At 44.3% G+C, this 20,785-nt stretch overlaps 1 long non-coding RNA gene across 1 annotated transcript; it reads right to left on the minus strand.

Moving 5' to 3' along the window:
- Nucleotides 1-358: 358 nt before the first annotated feature.
- Nucleotides 359-8,654, minus strand: LOC123383419. The gene is made up of 3 exons (XR_006593129.1): nucleotides 8,227-8,654; nucleotides 7,967-8,073; nucleotides 359-3,354 (listed from the first exon to the last, which is right to left on the minus strand). It is a non-coding gene; the product is annotated as an uncharacterized LOC123383419 (long non-coding RNA).
- Between the last annotated feature and the right edge of the window lie 12,131 nt (nucleotides 8,655-20,785).

The raw sequence follows: 20,785 nt of genomic DNA on the forward strand, positions 1-20,785 counted from the left end.
AAGAGCTCACATCTTGGGAATATACCTGCAAATAAGTAAGAGGCCTCACATCATGAGACACACACCCTCACACAGGTGAGACACCTCACGTGTTTGGAAATACACGAGGGATAGAAAGACACTTCACACTGCAGGTCTTACACCCTCGAAAAGATCAGAGATATCGCATCATGTGACATAACACTTGCAAACAGATCGGCAATGTCAAAGTGTAAGAATTAAATCCATGTGGGGTGCCCGGGTGGCTCAGTCAGCTAAGCGGCCAACTCTTGGTTTCAGCTCGGGTCGTGATCTCATGGTTTGTGAGTTTGAGCCCAGCATTAGGCTCTGAGCTGACAGTGAGGAGCCTGCTTGGGATTCTCTCTCTCTCCCTCTCTTTCTGCCCCTCCTACACTCTCTCTCTCAATAAATAAATAAATAAAATAAAAATTAAAAATTAAAAAATTAAAAAATAAAACTTAAAAAAAAAAGAATTAAATCCACGAACTTATCAGAGACCTCACACCCAGGGATATATAACCACAAATAGATCAAAGACCTTACACTTTCTATATACACCCATCTGAGAGACCTCACATACTGGGATATACAGTGATAAAAATACGTACACGTCATATCCCAGCAAATAACCCCCAAACAGAACAGACCATGGGATATAACCCCCCAAAACCTCACAAACCTCACACACTGAGACATACACCCATAAACAAATAAGAGATCTTACACCCACGTTCATATAAACACAGACATATCAGAGAGCTCATGCCTTTGGCATACACCCATGAGAGACATTTCACACATTGATAATTATAGTGATAAGCATATCACAGACCTCAAATCCTGGGGTTTACATGCACAAACATTAGTGACCTCACACTCTGGGACATACACCCACAAACATATCAGAGATCTCCCATTCTGATGAATATACCCACAAAGAGATCAGAGACCTCACAACTGGGGCATACTTGCAGAAACAATACAGATACATAATATTCTTGGACGTAGAGCCACACACACAACATGGACAAGGCCTCTGGGAATTACAACCACAGGGATGAAGGACCTCAAGCTCCTGATACATTTATGAAAAGATCAGAGACATATTAGAGGCTTCTTACTCTGGAACATACACCTGGAAACAGATCAGGGACCTCATACACTGGGAAATACACACACAAATGGACTTTGACATATACCAGTGAAGGCAGACTCGCGTACTAGCAGTATATAACAACAAGAAGATCAGAGACCTCACATCCTGGAATATACATCAATAAAGAGCTCAGAGACTTCAAACTATGGAACATACACACCCAAAGAGATCAGAGACCTATATGCTAGGTCATATAGCCACAACCATACTTGAGAACTCACATTATGTGAAATTCCCCAACCCCAGACAGCTCAGAGGCCTCATTCCCTGGGAGGTACCAACACAAAAGTAACCAGAGAACTCGTACCTTTGATCTACACCCATGAAGAGAGACCTCACATATTGGGACACACACAGGGACAGACAGCTCTGAGACCTCATGTTCTGGAACATATGCTCACAAATAGATCATAGATTTCCTTTTCTGGGACACACACCCACAAAGAGTTCAGGGAACTTATATCTTGGGAACTATACTCACAAACATTTTAGATATATCACACTCAGAGACATATACCCACAAACACAGCAGATACCCTCACACCCTGGGACATACACCCTCAGACAGACAGTCCTTATCATCCTGTAACATACACCCAACAAATGGACCAGAGTGCCCTGAGAGAACATAACCAAAACATAACCCAAAAAGCTCAGAAACATACCGACCAGGAAAATATATCCACAAAGACCTCAGAGACCTCATCTATTGGGACATATACCCACAAACATGACAGAGAGCTCACCCGTTGGCATATATACCCACAGAGACCAGAGATCTAACATCCGGGGACATAAAACTAAAAACAGATTAGAGACCTCCTACCCTTGACATGCATCCAGAAGAGAGACCTCACATCCTGAGACATACAATGACAAACAGATCAGAGACCTCATACCCTGGGACATATACCCCTAGGTGGATCAGAAACCTTTACACCATTAGACCATATACCCACGAGCATAGCAGAAACCTCACACCCAGGACATACACATCCGAACAGATTAGAGAACTAACACCATGGAATATACACCCACAAACAAATAAAAAATTCTCATGCTGGGAAACACACACCCAAACAGATCAGAGACCTTATGATCTCGTGCACACACACTCAAGGAGTTCAGTTACCTCACACGCTGCCACATACACCCATGAACAGAGACCTCATATACTACAACACAGAGCCACAGCCATGTCCAGGACCCCACACATTTGGGACACACACCCATAAACAACTCAGGAACTTTACATACTGGGACACACACCCAGAAATAGTTCAGAGAGCTGACAACCTGAAACACAGGCTCTGCCTGCCCTCAAAACCAGAAATATCAATATCTGGACATCGACTCTCAAACACAGCAGGGACTTCACATCTAAGGACTCAGGGGCCCAAACTGTTTGAACACCTGGATGCAGATTCCAGTCACCTCGGTGATGTCTCTTCCTGGGACTTAAAACTCCATACACCTAAAAGAACAAACAAAACCTACATACAGTCCTCCAAAGCGTTCACGGCTGTGAAACCAGAGATACAGACTCCCAAATACCTCAAAGATCTCACACCCAGAACACAGACTGCAAAGGAGCTCAGAGACTTCAAGTTCTGGACTCAAGTACAAAGTTATCTTAGAGACATCATACCCTGGGATTAAAGGATTCCAAACAGTTATGATCATGTCCTGGACATGAACCAGAAACAGCCCAGAATCCCCATGCTTTCAGACACAGATCCCCAAATAGTTCAGAGGCCTAAAAACCCAGAGAGAGACCCTAAAGAGATCAGAGACCTAAAAATGTGCAACATGGAGTGTCTCCAACACCCAGATATGGATATAGGCCACAAAAAGCTCAGAAATCTCAAACCCTAGACAGAGACCCTCAGAGAGCTCAGAAATGCCACAAATGAACCCAAAACTTAGCAGCTTGAAACAACAGCAAACACTAATCATCTCACACAGTTTGGGGGAGCTGGAATTCAGGAGCAGCTTAGCTGCATGGCTCTGGCTTTGGGTCTCTCAGGCTGCAGTCATTGGAAGGCTTGAGTGGGGCCGGAAGCGCTGCTTCCAAGCTGGATCACTCACATTGCTGGCAATTTGGTGATGGCTTTGGGCTGGGGGACCTCAGTTCTCTGGTAAGTAGATCTCTCCATGCAGCTGCTTGAGTGTCCTCGCGACAGGATGGCTGGCTTCCACTAGAGGGCGTGATCCAAGAAAGAGCAAGACAGAAGCCAAAATGCCTTAAAAATTTCCTCTATGTATGCCCTGCTTTGCTGTATCCCACAAACTTGGTAAGTTTTATTTTCATTTTCATTTAGTTCAAACTATATTTTTTAACTTCTGACTTCTTTGACTCACCGAGGCCCTGCGCCCTCCCCCAAAGCCTCTCTCTAGAGCTCAAACCCTGTCTCTTGCATAAAAGGACAAACCTGTCTCTCTTATAACAGGATTTACAGTTTTCACAAGAAAAAGAGTGTTTTTTCTCACTGTTTTCTCACTGCGCACCCTATTATGTATGTTCTCAAAGGTTCAGCTGAAGGCAAACTATGGGTTTACCAGAGATGGAAACACAATTCTAGAGAATATTTACTCTTTATTGAACCCAACGCACATTTATATTAAGCAATATGTACACATGACTCCCATGGTCCAACTGAGACCGTCTCACACACACACTGGCCCCCTGGCCAGAGATAGCATTTACCTGTATCTCACCCCTTTCCCCAACCCTGAATTTTGCTTTCAGAAGGGATGCGTGATTAGGGGGGAGGGGGCTGAAATCAGGAGAGTCCATTTGTACTCAGAGCAGTCTTGCAAAACCTCCAAAACACTGGACTCCCCTTCTATCCAACCAGGACTTGGGGGTTCCAGGCTCCGAAACAGGTTCTACCAGGCCCCAAACACCCATGTGTCCTGGATGTGGACAAGGCCTGAGGGGAAATAGACTCCAACATCCATCTGAACAATCCATCCCAAGACAGGGCTCTCCACTCTGGGGCTGGTGCGAGGAGACACAACAAACACCTCCCGACAACATAATCTCCACAAATGGGATCAAGGGAGACTCTGTGACCTCCAGAACAAAGGGCAAGACAGAGGTTCTGAAGGAAGTGGCCACCTGTATTTCCTGGTCTAGACAAGGAAGCTGGGGTGGCTGTGAATTCATGCGGAGCACTTCACTACCAATCACACGACCCCCATTTCTCACAGCCTTTCTGAACTGGCGTATAGCCAGAATGGTGTTGTGTGTGTGTGTGGGGGGGAGGGTGGTGCGTGTGTGCATGTGCGCGCATGCACCACAAATACCTCATGTCCGAATTCTGGCAGAGATCACTCATTCCTTATACAGCACCCCAAAGAGCTCAGGGCTTTCAAACATTGGGACAGAGACTTTAACACAGATGAGTGACTTCATATCCTGAGGAATAGATCCAAACACATCTCAGAGAATGCAAACTTGAGACAAAGACCCCCAAACTGCTCAAACACTTCATACCCTGTACCAGTGACTCTCCACCAGAGGCAATTTGCCCCCCAGAATACATGTGGCAATACCTGAGGACATTTTTGGTTGTCACAGCTGGGAGGGGAGAGGTGCTACTGGCATCTAGTGGGTAGAGATCAGGGATGCCACCTTTAGCCAAAGACCCCCCGGGAACATACCTATAATTGAACAAGTAGGGTTCGTTATGCATTTCAGTGAGGGAGAACGCACACCATGGGAGCCAAGAGACGTCTTAGTAAGAGGGTATCCGAAAGAACCAATCAGGGGTGCCTGGCTGGCTGAGTCAGAAGAGCATGCGACTCTTCATCTCAGGGTCATGAGTTCAAAGCCCTATGTTGGGCATAGAGCTTACTAAAAAAATTAAAAAGTATTTAAAAAAAAACAAAACAAAGAGGGGTGCCTGGGTGGCTCAGTCAGTTGAGCATCTGACTTTGGCTCAGGTCATGATCTCATTGTCCGTGAGTTCGAGCCCCACGTCGGGCTCTGTGCTGACAGCTCAGAGCCTGAAGCCTGTTTCAGATTCTGTGTCCCCCTCTCTCTCTGTCCCACCCCTGCTTGTGCTCTGTCTCTCTCTGTCTTTCAAAAATTAATAAACATTAAAAAATAAAAAAAAACAATAAACAAAGAACCAGGGGTGCCTGGGTGGCACAGTCATTTAAGCCTCCGACTTGGGCTCAGGTCATGATCTCATGGTTCGTGGGTTTGAGCCCCATGTGGGGCTCTATGCTGACAGCTCAAAGCCTGGACCCTGCTTTGGATTTTGTGTCTCCCCCTCTCTCTGCTCCTCCCTCACTCATGCTCTATGTCTCTCAAAAATAAACATTAAAAAATTTTTTTAAAAAAAGAAAGAACCAGTTATAGGATCAGGACTTCAGTTGAGTGGTTTTGGTAGAAGATCGAAAGAAGTGGGGCTCACTCTAGATTGGACACTGTCAGAAAGTGAGAGCAATTTGATGACTAGGTATCTCAATAAATCTTATCTACAGCGAGGGCAGACTAGAGTAAGGATAAAGCGGAAATCGGTAAAGAAGCAGCAGTCATTCGTTTTAACCAAGAGAGGGGGATGTTTCGTATCTGGGGAGGTGGTACAATGACCAGTTTTTGTCTGTGCTTAGACAACATTATAAAGTAGCTTTGCTTTGTCTCGTTTTATCACAGTCTCAGAGTAACCTTGGTCTCAGAGTATTCTTGAGACTGTTTATATCTAACAGGAGAATAACATGGCCTAGCTGGGAGTACCAAGACAACATTGGATGTTGGGGACTGCTCCCTCCTTCCCTCCCTCTTTCCTTTCTTTCCCATGGTAAACATCTTTTATGATTGAATTATGCCCCCCCACACACCTCAAATTCACATGTTGAAGTCCTAACCCTTAGGGCCTCAGATTGTGGCCTTATTTGGAAAGAGGGTCGCTGCAGATGTGAAATGAGGTCGTATTCCTGGAGTAGGGTGGGCCCCTGATCCAATATGACTGGTGTGTTTATAAAAAAGGGATATTCGGACACACACACACACACACACACACACACACACACGGAACACCATGTGAAGATGAAGGAAGAAACTGGGCTGATGCAGCGGAAGCCAAGGAATGTCAAAGACTGCCAGCAAACTACCAGAAGCTAGGAGAGAGGCATGAACAGATTGTTGTTCTCAGCCCTCAGAAGGAAACAAACCTGCTGACACCAGGATCTCAGACTTCCAGCTTCCAGAACTATGAGAAAATAAATTTTTGTTGCTTAAGCCCCCCAGTTTGTGGTACCTTTTTTTTTTTTAAACAGCCCTAGCAAACTAGTACGACATCCCACAATGCCCTCCATAACAATGAATTTTCCAGTCCAAAATGTCAATAGTGCTGAGGTTGAGAAATCCTGCCCTGGACACAGAATCCGAAAGTATTGACTGACCTCATAATCTCTGACAGAGACCAATAAAAACCAGCTGGGAGTACACAGAGCTTTTTTTTTTTTCACATAGCTTTGAACTTAGACTACCAAAGTACTCAGAGACCCAGGCACCTGGGTGGTTCAGTTGGTTACACGTCCGACTTTGGCTCAGGTCATGATCTCAGGGTCATGGGATCGAGCCCCATGTTGGACTCCATGCTGAGCATGGAGCCTGCTTGAGATTCTCTCTCCCTCTCCCTCTGCACTTCCCCGGCTCATGTGCTCACACTTGCCGTCTGTATCAAAAAAAAAAAAAAAAAAAAAAAAGAGTGCTCAGAGACCTCACACCCTGAACACGAAAGCCCAAAACAGCTCAGAGAGGATATGCCCTGAAGAGACCCTAACAGATCAAAGATACCATTCTCTGAGACAGAAACCCCCAAGGAAGTGAGAGACCCAGCATCTAGAAACATACACCAAGTTCAGAGGCATCACAGCATGGGGCACAGAACCCAAGAGAGCTCTGGGTCCAAAATGGACAGATATTTCACACCGTGGTCACAGACAGAAAACAGGTGAGCAACAGTTCATGAACAATAGTATTCATTTCCTGTTTTTAAGCTCACACTGTGGTTATGTAAGTCCTTTACACTAGGGGAAGCAGGGTGAAGGGTATACAGGAACTCTCTGCACTATTTGTGCAATTTTCTCTAAGTCTAAAATGATTTTAAAATAATTTTTCAAAAAGATTAAAGGATGTAAAAGGGAATTTGTAAAACTTAAGAAACACATCTTGCCAACAAGCTCAGAAAACAGTATTAAGCCTCAACAGTAGTCAGAGAAATGCCAACAAAACACAATGAAATTCCATTTTAAGAGAAAAAAAAACCCCTGCACATCCTGATACAAAGATCCCCAAACAGCTTAGAGACTTCTCACCCTGAGACAGAGCCCCACAAACACCTGGAAGACCTAGATCTCTGTGACACAGACCTCCAAGCTGCATGTAGCATGTAAGAGCTACCTTAGGATGAGTTGACTGGCTTGAGAACCACTTTCCTTCTACTTACCTACACTCAGCCAAACACCTCCCCTGCCTCATGCCTAAAATCCCATCATTAAAAAGTTTATCATTCAGTTACATCTTGCCCTTTTCAAAATTCCCCTTTAAATGCCACACACTTCTCCATCCCAGAGCATGAAATCATTCAGTTATGATGCATTTATGGCCCACCCCCTCTCCCTACTCCCCTACACACACACACACACACACACACACACACACACGCACGCACGCGCACACACACACTCTTCCACACACCCTTACTCAGGCCTGGTCCAGAGGGGGCAGGGAGCCTCCAAGTCATCCTCTCTGGGGGGAGGAGGAGATGTTTTAGAGTAGAATCATGAGATCACCTTGAACCTTCTCTGCAGAACTCGGACCTACAGGCAGCCTGAAATACAGCTGTCAGGAACCCCAGTGAAGAATTTTTCTCAGTGCTGCTGTGAACAGTGAGTGGGTCCTGAAATCAATATAATGGGACACAATAAGCATTGTTTTAAAAAGAGAACAGGTAGAAGAGAATAGAAAAGGTTACCCGACACATTCTGTGCTAGCCAATAATGCCAGCTTCTTTACAGGTGCGCAAACTGAAGTTCCCAGGCGGGATTCGAACCTATGGTCTCCCGTAGCCAAAGCCCTGCCTCTGCAACCGCGAACGCCAACGCAGGGGCCATAGCGCCTGCGCCAAGTCAGCAGCCAATAGCAGCACGGAGCCGGACGACCCGCTCGTAGCCTATAAGTGATTCCCGAAAACCTCGGTACCCTGGAAGAGCTTGGGTGGGCCATCTTGCGGTGGCCAATCAGGACTCAGAGCAGGGCTTGATCCCGCCCTTCCCATAGCGGAGCCAATCATTGCTCCGCAGCCTTCTACCCCACCCCACCTCTGCTGTTGATTCGAGTCTTCAGAGCCAACCAGACGTAAGATCCTGGTGGGAGGTGGCTTCCGGATGGGTGGAGGTTTTAGGCTGAGGGTGGGGTCCACCATCGCCCTCACTGAGGCTCAGGTCGGTGAGGGCAGCGCCGTGGTCTTCTCGTTTTGGAGCCGAGCTGATGCACGCGCAAAACGCAGAGACCTTTCGTGTCCCTACATACATAGTGGTTTCTTCCAAAATACACGACACCCTCCCCCCCACCCGTGGTACCTCCCAGAGCAGACCGTTCCATTTCCATGTGGCACAATGGTATGCCCCAGAGCTGCACTGTCTGGTTAACTCTTCATTCCCACCTTTCAAGCTCTTTTATGTGTGCGGCCCGTGAAGGGCAGTTTCATGTTAATGTCCCAGGAGTCAGTCAATCTTCAGTTCACTCCAACACAACTAAATAGACTCGGAAGTCTTCCTCCCCCTGCACACGTTCCATTCCGTGCTCCCCCTCAAATCCCACAATGGACCGTCCCAGCCCCATCCTCAGATGATTTAGCTGAATGCGACTCCGTGGTGTCCCCCCCCCCCCCCCCCCGCTGCAGAGTTCTGGCGCATAAAGAGGTACTCAAATTCTCCTGATGCCACTGATAGAGGTGTGAATTCATGTGGCAGCATCTATCAAAATAAAAGTGGATATCCCTCCCCACTAGTATCACCATCGTGCATGTGGTGGTGTCTCTACACGCACTTAAAACTGCCCTGCACACAGTAGGTACTCAAAAGGGAGTAAAATATTGCTGAATAAATAACTTATTGGACCTGGCAATTCCACTTTAAATATGTGTTCTAAGGAAATACACATGGCGCCGGTCAGTGTGCACAAGGAGGAGCGGGCGCCTGGGTGACTCAGTTTCCACTCAGGTCATGATCTCAAGGTTGGTGGGTTCAAGCCCTGTGACGGGCTCTGAGCTGGCAGCATGGGGCCTGTTTGGAATCCTCTCTCTCCCTCTCTCTCTCTCTGTCCCTCCCCTTCTTTCTCTCTCTCAAAAGAAATAAATTAATTAAAAAAAGAATGGGAGCAGCGAACAACTAGAGGAAAAAGGGTAAATTAATCAAGGTGATTCATGCTATAGCATGGAGTACCAGCCGACTGTGAAACAGAATGAGACCTTGCCCCTGGAAGCATATCCCAGGTGGCTCAGGGACGTCATATCATTGAACGCAGAGCACAGGAAAGCTTGGAGACCTCACACCACGGGACACAGAGCCCAAAACAGTTCAGGGGTCTCACACTGTGGACACAGACCACAAAATAGCCTAGAGACCTCACACTCTGGCCAAAGGCTGGCAAAAACAAACAAACAAAAAAACAAGCAAAAACCCCCCCAAGAACTCATGTAACAAGACATAGATAATCAGTTATTTTATAAATCTCGTCCTCTGGCTACAGACTACTACAAACATCGCAGAAACCTCATGCCCTAGGACACTAAAGCACCCCAGGGACCTTCCACACTAAGACACAAACCCCAAATAGGTTACATACCTTATACCATGGACAGAGTAATCCCCCAAACAGCTCAGAGATGTCCCCACCGGGGATCTACATAAAACATCCAGGCAAAGACCTCGTACCCTTGACACAGATCACAAAACAATTCAGAAGCCTGGACACAGAATGAGGGTGACACACCTGTATGTGCTCAAGGGACTGTCCAAAGGACATACTGTTAATGAGGGAGGGGCAGGTGGGGAAAAGAATGCTTAAAGACATAAGAAGAGCATCGAAAAGTCTTCTTTAAAAATTTTTTTTAAGTTTATTTATTTTGAGAGAGAGAGAGAGAGAGAGAGAGAGCATGAGTGGGGTAGAGGCAGAGAGAAAGGGAGAGAGAATTTCAAGCAGGCTCCGTGCTGACACAGCACAGAGCCCGATTCAGGGCTTGAACTCTTGGAACTGTGAGAGCGTGACCTGAGCCGAAATCAAGAATTGGACGCTTAACTGACTGAGCCACTCAGGAACCCCAGCCCTGAAGAATATTCTGAGACCTCACACCCAAACAGCTCAAAGAGCTCTGACATAAACCATGTGACCCACTCCCTGGCATAGTGACCCCAAACAGCTCAGAATGTGACACTCTGCACATAAATTCCCAAACAACTCAGGAACTTCCAACCCCAGGACAAGACACAGAACCAAAAAATAACACAGTGACCTCAGACTCTGGAAGCATCTCTAAACGGCTTCTGTGACTTTACACTCAAGAACACAGACATTCAAAAAATCAGAGACTCCACACCCTGGAAGAAAGGTTCCAAAACAGTGCAGACTTAACACCCTGTAACAAAGGCCCCCAAATATCTCAGACACGCCAAAATCTGCGACATGGAGTTCACAACAATAGAGACATCATACCTTGGATGTAGATGTGGTATGTGCAGATGTGGAAACATTTCAGAGACCTTACAACCTGGCACACAGTTTAAACAAATAAATAGATCAAAGACTTCAGACTCTAGAAACAAACCCCAGATAGCCTAAGAGACTTCATGCTCAGAGACTCAGGGCGCCTGGGTGGCTCAGTTGGTTAAGCGTTGGACTTCAGCTCAGGTCATGATCTCACGGTTCATGAGTTCGAGCCCCATGTTGGGCTCTCTGCTGTCATTGTGGAGCCCGCTTTGGATCCTCTGTTTCCCTCTCTCTGCCCCACCCTGCTTGCTCTCTCTCTCTCTCAAAATAAATAAACATAAAAAAAAAAGAACACAGAGACTCAAGAACACAGACAACTCACACCTTGGAAAAGAGACACTGCTACAGCTAAGTGACCTTGCTGCCTGGAAATAGACCCTAATAAATAAGACACATCCCCTTCTGGAACTGAGATCACCAAAAAGATCAGAAAATCTCTGCCTGGAAACAAACCCCAAATTACTCAAAAATTTCACGTGAATGGAACTCGGGATCCACATGAGTTGGGACCACTTGCACACTAAGGCCAAGAACCCCAAACGACTCAGAGATCTTCAGACACAGATACCCAACACCCCATAGACTTTACACACTAGGCACAGACCTCTAAAACATTTCAGATATCACACGCTATGGGACATGGACCCCCCGAGAGAATAGAGACATCATACCTTGTGATACATCCCCATAAATAATTCTGGAAATGGACACCAAATAAGGCAGGAACATCACAGTCGAGAAAGTAATCCCTAAGGGTGCCTGGGTGGCTAAATCAGTTAAGTGTCTGACTCTTGATTTCAGCTCAGGTCATGATCTCACCGATTGTGGGATCAAGCTCTGCATCGGGCTCTGAGTTGACAGTGCAGAGCCTGGAGCCTGCTTTGGATTCTGTGTCTCCCTTTCTCTCTCTCTGCCCCTGCCCTGCTCATGCTCTGTCTCTGTCTCTGTCTCTCTCTCAAAAATAAAGAAACATTAAAATTTTTTTTATTAAAAAAAGTAATCCCTAATAGTACAGAGACACCACACCCTGGGACTGACATCTCTGAAAGGAAGAGAGATTTCACATTCCAAATGGCTCAAGGATATCACCTCATGGAACTCAGAATCCAAAGAGCTCAGATACCTCAGAACCCATAACAGAAAGTCTGAAATGGCTCTGGGGACTTCTATCCCGGACATAGACCCCAAATAGCTGAGAGATCTCACAGGTCAGGACACAGACCCTGAAACACCTTAATGGCATCGCATCATGGTATACACACTCAAAAATACCTCAGAAACCTCAGACTTTGGAAATATATCCAGAAATAAATAAAAGACCTCATTCTTGTAACTGATACCCACACAAATGGCAAAGGCCTCACCCCTGGAAACACCTGCCAAATGTCTCCAAGATCTCATATAATGAGATTTAGACCCGTAATAGCTAGGGGTCTCACACCCTTGATAGAGACCCCCACAAAGTTCATAAACCTTAAAACCTGGACCCATCCCCAAAGAGTTTAAAAACCTCACATGCTGGGACAAAGACACCCCAACAGCTTAGAAAACTTTCATTGAGATGGGCAGAAATACAAACACCTCAGCAATCTCATTCTGTGGTATCAGACTCCAAGGCTACAAAAACTTCACATCCTTGGACACAGAACATAAAATAATCCCTAAGCCTCATGCACTGAACACAGATTCCCAAGGAGCTCAGAGACCTTCTAGGCTGGGACAATGGCCCAGAACCACTACAGACACCTCACACCCTGAGACACAGTGTCCCAAAGAGCTCAGATATTCAGAAATCTCAGACTTGGAGCACAGCACAAAACCATTCTGAGGCTTTCAGCTTTGGACAATGACTGTTTCAGACCCCCCCACCTCCCCCACAACTCCTGCCCAACCTCGCAGACCCTGTGAGAACAGAAAAAACCCCAAACAGAGAGATCTCACATCTTGTCACCCAGACCCCTAATACCTCAGAGACCTTCATAACCGGACACGTACCCAAAATATCTCTGACAATTCTCATCCTAGAATGCACACCCCCAAACGGCTCAAAAATTCACCCTGGGGCATGAAAAGCGAGTACCTCAGTGATCTTATCTCCTGAAAGCTGACCAAAACAACTCAGAAGATGTGACACTCTGGACACAAACCCCCAGACAGCTCAGATGTCTCATGCTCTGGAGCCCAGATCCAGGAACAGACAGCAATCTCACACAGTCACACAGACAGCTGCATAGCTCAGAGACCCCACTCCCTGGAAACAGAGGTCAGAGACAGCATACCCTTGACAGTGAGTGTCCATAGGAACAGAGTTCCTCGCACCTGGAAACATATCCTGAATGGCTCAGCATTCCCATCAGGTGGCACAGAATCCAAAGCAGCATAGGGGCTTAACACCCTGGACACACGGCAGAAAACAGTTCAGAAATCCCATGCCATGAACATAGACGCCATTGAGCTCATAGGTCTCATGTGGTGAGACCCAGATCCAGAAAAAACAAAAACAAACCCTCAGAGGTATCCAACTATGGGGTACAGACACCAAAAAGAATCCTTGCGTCCTGCAAACAGCCACCAGTTACGCAGAGTTCAGATGCCTCACACCCAGGACACAGACCACAAAATTATTCAGAAACTCTTACATTGGTAACAGATTTTGAACAGGGTCCTAAATAGCCCATGAACTACATAGAAACTAATTAGCAAAGAAACCTCCTACTTGAAGGGCGCCTGGGTGGCTCAGTCGGTTGAGCGTCCCGGCTTCAGCTCAGGTCATGACCTCGCAGTTCCCGAGTTTGAGCCCCGTGTCAGGGTGTCTCCTGTCAGCACAGAGCTGCTTCGGATCCTCTGTAGCCCTCTCTCTCTGCCCCTCTCCTGCTTGTGCTTACTCTTTCTCTCTCTCTCTCTCAAAAAATAAATAAATGCTAAAAAAAAAAGAAATCTCCTACTTGAGACACAAACATGATAAATGTCTGAGACCTCCTACCCTAGGAACAGACAACTAATAGGTGACAGGCATCACACACTCATACAGGAACCACCAAAGATATGAAAGACCTCACACCTTGTAACACACCCCAGATGACACAGGGATTGCATGGCATGGAACACAGGCCCAGAAGAACTCAGACACCTCATACCCTTCAGACAGCTCAGGTCCCCAAATGGCTAAGAGACCTCACTCCCTGGACACAGACTAAAATAATAATATAAATCTTTGTACGATGGAGAAGCACAATCCAGAGAAACTCAGGAACCTCATATGTTAGGACATAGACATGGAACCACCTCCAAGAGATCACACTGTGGAACACAGCCAGAGACATAGTAATTCCAAACCCTTGAGACCTCACATGTTGGGACAGAGCCCCCACCCCTGACACCTCAGAGACCTCACACTCTGGGACAAAATCCTACACACAGTTCAAATACCTCAAACTCTTGAGAAAAAAAAATTGCTTACAAATTTTAAGATCACATACCCTGGACGCACATCCCAAAAGAGCTCAGATGCCACGTACAAGAAGGCACAGAGCCAGTAAATGTGTGTACCCTCACAGCCTGGTACATGCGATCTCCGAAATGTCATACTCCAACCCTGGGAACACTTCAAGTGATCTCATTCACTGGGATAGCAACCACAAAGCATCCCAGAGACTTCACACCCTGGACACGGACCTCTATAGTTCAGATACATCACACTCCAGATCTACATATACCCCCAGAGACCTTATAACCTGATGCACAAAGCCCAAATCTTCCAGAGACCACATATCCTGTGCCATAAGTTGATGAACAGCCTAGATAACTAATACTCTGATTAATCACACAGCCCTGAGTTAATCAGAGACACCAGCCCTGGAAGTGAGATTTTCCCAAAAGAACAGAAACATCATGCCTAAAAGCACACCCCAAGTAGTTCAGGAACCTCACACCATGCAAGACAGATGCCAAAACAGTTATGAGAATTTACGTCCTAAGACTCAAACACCAAAACAGCGTGGAGACTTCACGCAGTTACCTAACCTACAAACACCTTAGAGATCTCATTCCTTGGGATCCTGGCTCATAAATGGCTCAGAGACTACAGAAACAATACCTTACCAAGTCAAAAACATCGTATCTTGGGACTGATACCCAAAAGGAACAGAGGCTTCACACCTGGAAATATACCCAAAACAACCTAGAGACATCGTGTCATGGGACACAGAAATCAAAGGTCCTCAGAGACCTCATCCATGGGACACACACACACACACACACACACACACACAGAGTTCAGAGTTCTCAAATTCTCTGTCACAGGTGCCCAAATATTTAAAATAAATCTAAATTCAGATAAAACCCCCAAAGAGCTGAGAGACCACATATCTTGGGGAATGATCTTCAAACAGTATAAGGATCTCACACCCAGGTTGCTTGGCTGGCTCAGTCAGTACAGCATGTGACCCTTGGTCTTGAGGTTAAGTCCGAGCCCCACATTGGGTATAGAGATTACTTAAAAATAAAATCTTAAAAAAAAGAGGATCTCCCACCCAGAACCACAATACCCAACTATACTTTGAATAGTGTGGGTAGGGATGGGGGGAACCTGAGGATTTTTTTCTTCTTTCTCTCCTAACCTCATCCTAATGGTGGTGCCAGTTCAGAACTATTATGGCAGCAGTGTAGGCAACTAAATCTCCAAGAGAAATTATAACATTCTTGCCAGAGGACCCGAGAAAACAGGCCCCTGAAGGCTGGAGAATACAGAGGGGAATTCCACAGAGGAGAGAGTTGGAGAAAGGAGTCCCCTAATTCTGTGCATAAACGGACACAGGTCTGAGGCTCACTCCTGAGCTGTACATATATGAGCAGACCCAAAAGGATAGCAGTGGCTTTGAAAAGGGAATGGACCTCTGGGGTACCTGAGGGGCTCAGTCGGTTGAGTGTCCAACTTCAGCCCAGGTCATGATCTCACAGTTCCTGAGTTTGAGCCCCTCATTGGGCTCTGTGCTGACAGCCTGTTTTGGGTTCTGTCTACCTCTCTCTCTGCCCCTCCCCTGCTCATGCTCTGTCTTTCTCTCTCAAAAATAAAAAAAAAAGTTAAAAAAAATTTTTTTAAGAAAATGGACCGGACCTCAAAACTACTGTCCACAGGAGGTGAAGCAAAATTTGTGGTTTCAACCTAAACAAATTGATTGCCTAATAAAACAAATAAATTATTATTTTCGGAAACTTAACAATAGCTAGAGTCTAAGGAACAGAGCATTCAAAGTGTTCAGGGTAAAACCTAAAGTTACTATACATACAAAGAACCAGGAAAATGGAATTCTCAAGAGAATTCTCAAGGGAGGAGACAACAGATACTAACATAAAATGACTCCATGTTAGAATTTTCAACGTCTTTTTAGAAGACTGGAAAAAACTATGCCAATCATATTTCATGAAACAAAGGTAAATGCAACTGAAAGGAACAGTAAGATAGATGTTTTCAGCAGAAAAATATAATTAAAAACTATAGAGTTTTAAATACTCTTTAGAGTATATAAAGACAATAGAGAAACTATCAAAAAGAACCAGTTGGTGGGGTGTCTGGCTGGCTCAGTCGGTGGAGCATGCAACTCATGAATCGGGGTTGTGGGTTCAAGCCTCATGTTGGGCAGAGAGATTACTTTTAAAAATTAAAACACTGTTTTTTTTAAATAATTTTTTAAAAAGTATTTGAGAGAGAGAGAGAGAAAGAGAGAATCTTGAACAGGTTCCATGCTGACAGCAGGGCTCAATCTCATGACCCTGGGATTATGACCTGAGCCAAAATCAAGAGTGGGATTTTTAAAAAAAAATTTTTTTTTACATTTTATTTATTTTTGAGAAACAGAGTGAGACAAAGTGTGAGTGGGGGAGGGGCAGAGAGAGAAGGAGACACAGAATCTGAAGCAGGCTCCAGGCTCTGAGCAAGCAGTCAGCACAGAGCCCGGCGCGGGGCTTGAACCCACAAACTGTGAGATCATGACCTGAGCCAAAGTCTGATGCTCAACTGACTGAGCCACCCAGGCACCCCAAGAGTGGGATGTTCAACTGACTGAGCCATCCACGTGCCCCAATACTGTTTTTTTTAAAGAACCAATTGGAAATTCTAGGATCCAAAAATATAACATAACATTTGAATAAAAAATTGTGTGGATAGGCTCAATAGCAGAATGACAGAAGAAAGAATCAGTGAGCTGGAAGATAGATCAATAGAAGCTATTTAACTTGAACAAAAAAAATACTGAAAAATGTGAAGAGAGTTTCAGGGGATCTATGGGACAATATTAAAAGTCTAAGGGGCGCCTGTGTGGCTCAGTTAAGCGTTTGACTTCGGCTCAGGTCATGATCTCACAGTTCATGAGTTTGAGCCCACATGGGGCTGTCTGCTGTCAGCACGGAGCCCGTTTCAGAGCTTTAGTTCCCCTCTATCTCTGCCCCTTCCCTCCCCCCATCTCTCTCTCAAAAATAACCATTTTAAAAAGGACTAATATTTATACTATTGAAGTCTCAGAAAGAGAGGATGATATTGCCATGGGAAAAAACTGAAATAATGACCAAACCTCCCCCAAACTTGAGAGAAAGGCATAAATTAACAGACTCAAGAAATGCAGTGATCCCCAAGCAGCATAAACTCAAAGAAAATCATGCCAAGAAATATCATAATCAAATTGCCAAAAAAGCACAACATATTATTCATAGTAGAAAAACAATACATATCACACAGATTTCACTTCAGAAATATAGTGGCTGGAAGACAGGGGAACAACATCTTTAAAATGCTGAGAGTAACTAACTGTCAACCCAGAATTTCAATCAGTGAAAATGACTTTCAGAAATGAATGAAAATTAAAGACATTCTCAGATAATGGATAATTAAGAGAATTTGTCAACAGCAGATGTGTTGTACAAGAAATGATAAAGAAAAATAATACCAGAGGGGGAGTGCCTGGTGGCTCAGTTGGGTGAGCGTCCAACTCTTGGTTTCGGCTCTGGTCATGATCCAGGAGTCGTGGGATTGGGCCCCACATCAGGCTCCATGCTGAGCGTAGAGCTGCGTGGGAGTCTCTCCTTCTCTCCTACTGCCCCTTGCCCCTGCTCATGCTCTCTCTAAAAAATATAAAAATAAAATAATAATAACTTATTATTATTATTTTATTTTTATATTTTATCTTTATGTTTATAAAAACAGAGGGAAACTTGGAACTTCAAGAATGAGGGAAGAGCAACGGAAATGGTAAATATCTGGGTAAATATAAAAGACTAATTTTCTCCTCTTAAATTCTTTAAAATGTGATGACTGCTCTAAGCAAAAATGTTATCATTGTGTGTTAACGTTTTAATTGTATGAAGATGTAATACATACAACAACCATGACGAAAGGGGGTAGGGCAAAGGGGGTTATATGTTTGCAAGGCTTCTCCATTTTACTTGAAGTGGTAAAATATCAACTCTAAAAAGACTGTGAAAGATTATATGTTTTATAATCCCTAGAGCAACCACTAAAAACTACTATAAATAAATACACCCAAAAATCAAATAGCTAAATTAAAATGAAACACTAAAGAATATCCAAAGAATCCAGTAGAAAACAAGAAAGGGGAACAGTGGAACAAAAGAGAAAGAGGGGGTGCCTGGGTGGCTCAGTTGGTTAAACGTCTGACTTTGGCTGAGGTCATGATCTCAGTATGTGGGTTCAAGCCCCTTGTCGGGCTCTCTGCTGACAACTGGAGCCTGGAGACTGCTTCAGATTCTGTGTCTCAGTCTCTCTGTGCCCCTCTCCCACTCACACTCTGTTTCTCTCTCTCTCTCTGAAAAATAAATAAACATTTAAAAAATTTTTTTGAAAAGAGAAAGGTGTAAACAGAAAACAAATAAAATGGTAATCCTAAATGTAGCCATATCAATAATAACGTTAAATGTAAATGATCCACACCAGGGGTCAGCAAAGTTTTGCTTACAGGGCCAGAGAAGTAAACATTTTAGGCCAGTGGGCCATATAGTCTCTGTTAATTACTCAACTCTGCTTTTGTAGTGCAAATGCAACTGTGGACCATTGTAAATGGATACGTGTTTTCTGTGTTCCAATAAAATGTTATTTACAAAAACAGCTGATCAGCTTGCAGGCTATAGTTCATGACTCCTGGCTTGAACTCATCAATTCAAAGACAGAGGTTGTCTGATTATAAATACATGTTTTAAAACAATATCCAACTATATACTTTCTATAATAAACCCACTTTTAAAAGTTTTTTAACATTTATTTATTTTTGAGACAGAGAGAGACAGAGCATGAACGGGGGAGGGTCAGAGAGAGGGAGACACAGAATCTGAAACAGGCTCCAGGCTCTGAGCTGTCAGCACAGAGCCCGACGCGGGGCTCGAACTCACGAACTGCGAGATCGTGACCTGAGCCAAAGTCGTCCACTTAACCGACTGTGCCACCCAGGCACCCCAACCCACTTTTAAAAGTAGGCTCCACGCATAGCATGGAGCCCAATGTGGAGCTTGAACTCATGACCGTGAGATCCAGACCTGAGCTGAGATTAAGAGTCAGATGCTTAATTAACCAACTGAGCCAGCCAGGCACCACTAAACCCACTTTAAATATAAAGGTATAGATAAGTGAAAAGTAAAAGGATGGAAAAAAGATGGAGAGACAAACAAAGTAAACATCACAACAAGAAAATTAGCAGGGATAAAGAGGGAAATTATGTAAAAACAAAGTGCTCAATTCACCAAGAAGATAAAACGATCTTAAATATACATGTACTTAACAACAAGTCTTCAAAATATGCGAAGCAAAAACTGATAGAACTGTAAGGAGAATCACGACAATTCTTTTTAAAAATACATTTCTTAATGTTTATTTATTTTTGAGGGGGAGAGAGGGTGAGCAGGGGAGGGGTATGGGGGGGCAGTGGTGAAGAAGATCTGAAGCAGGCTCAGAGCTAACAGCAGCCACTGGCAAATTCAATTATTGTGGGAGATGTCAATGTTTGTCATCTAGTAATATAGTAATAAGAAGTAGGCAGAAAATCACTAAGGATATAGAAGACTTGAACAATATTATCAAACAATTTGACCTAGCTGACATTTATTGAGCATTTTAACCAACAAGAGCAGAATATGAATTCTTCTCAAATGCACATGGAACATTCATCAAAATAGACCATATTCTGTGCCATGAAATGATTTTTAAAAACCCCTATATAAAAAAAAACAATATAATTGAAATCACAGAAAACATGTTCTCTGACCATAATGGAATTAAGCTAAAAACCAACAACAGATATATATACATATATAAAATCTCAAAATATTTGAAAACTAAATAACACACTTCTAAATAATCTGTGAATCAGGGGCACCTGGGTGGGTCAATTGGTTGAGCGTCCAGCTCTTGATTTTGGCTCAGATCATGATTCCAGGGTCATGGGACTGAGCCCTGAGTTGGGCTCCATGCTGAGTGTGGAGGCTGCTTGGGATTCTCTCTCAACCTCCCTCTGCCACTCACCCACTTGCTCTCTCTCTCAAATAAATAAATAAATAAATAATCACTGAATCAAAGAGGAAATCTGAAGGGAAATAAGAAATTATTGTGAATTGGATAAAAATAAAAATACTGTTGGTGGGATGCAGCTAACGTGGTGACAAGAGGGAAATTAATAGCAATAAGATGCCTATAAGAGGAAAGAAGAAAGGTATCAAATAAATTATCTAAATTTCCAATGCAGGAAACTAGAAAAATTATCCTGAAGGAAGGAAATAATAAAGATACAAACAGCAATCAGTAAAACTGAAAACAAAAAAACAATAGAGAAAAATCAATGGAA

This window comes from Felis catus, chromosome X, assembly GCF_018350175.1.
Source record: "Felis catus isolate Fca126 chromosome X, F.catus_Fca126_mat1.0, whole genome shotgun sequence".
In the NCBI taxonomy this organism is placed as follows: Eukaryota; Metazoa; Chordata; class Mammalia; order Carnivora; family Felidae; genus Felis; species Felis catus.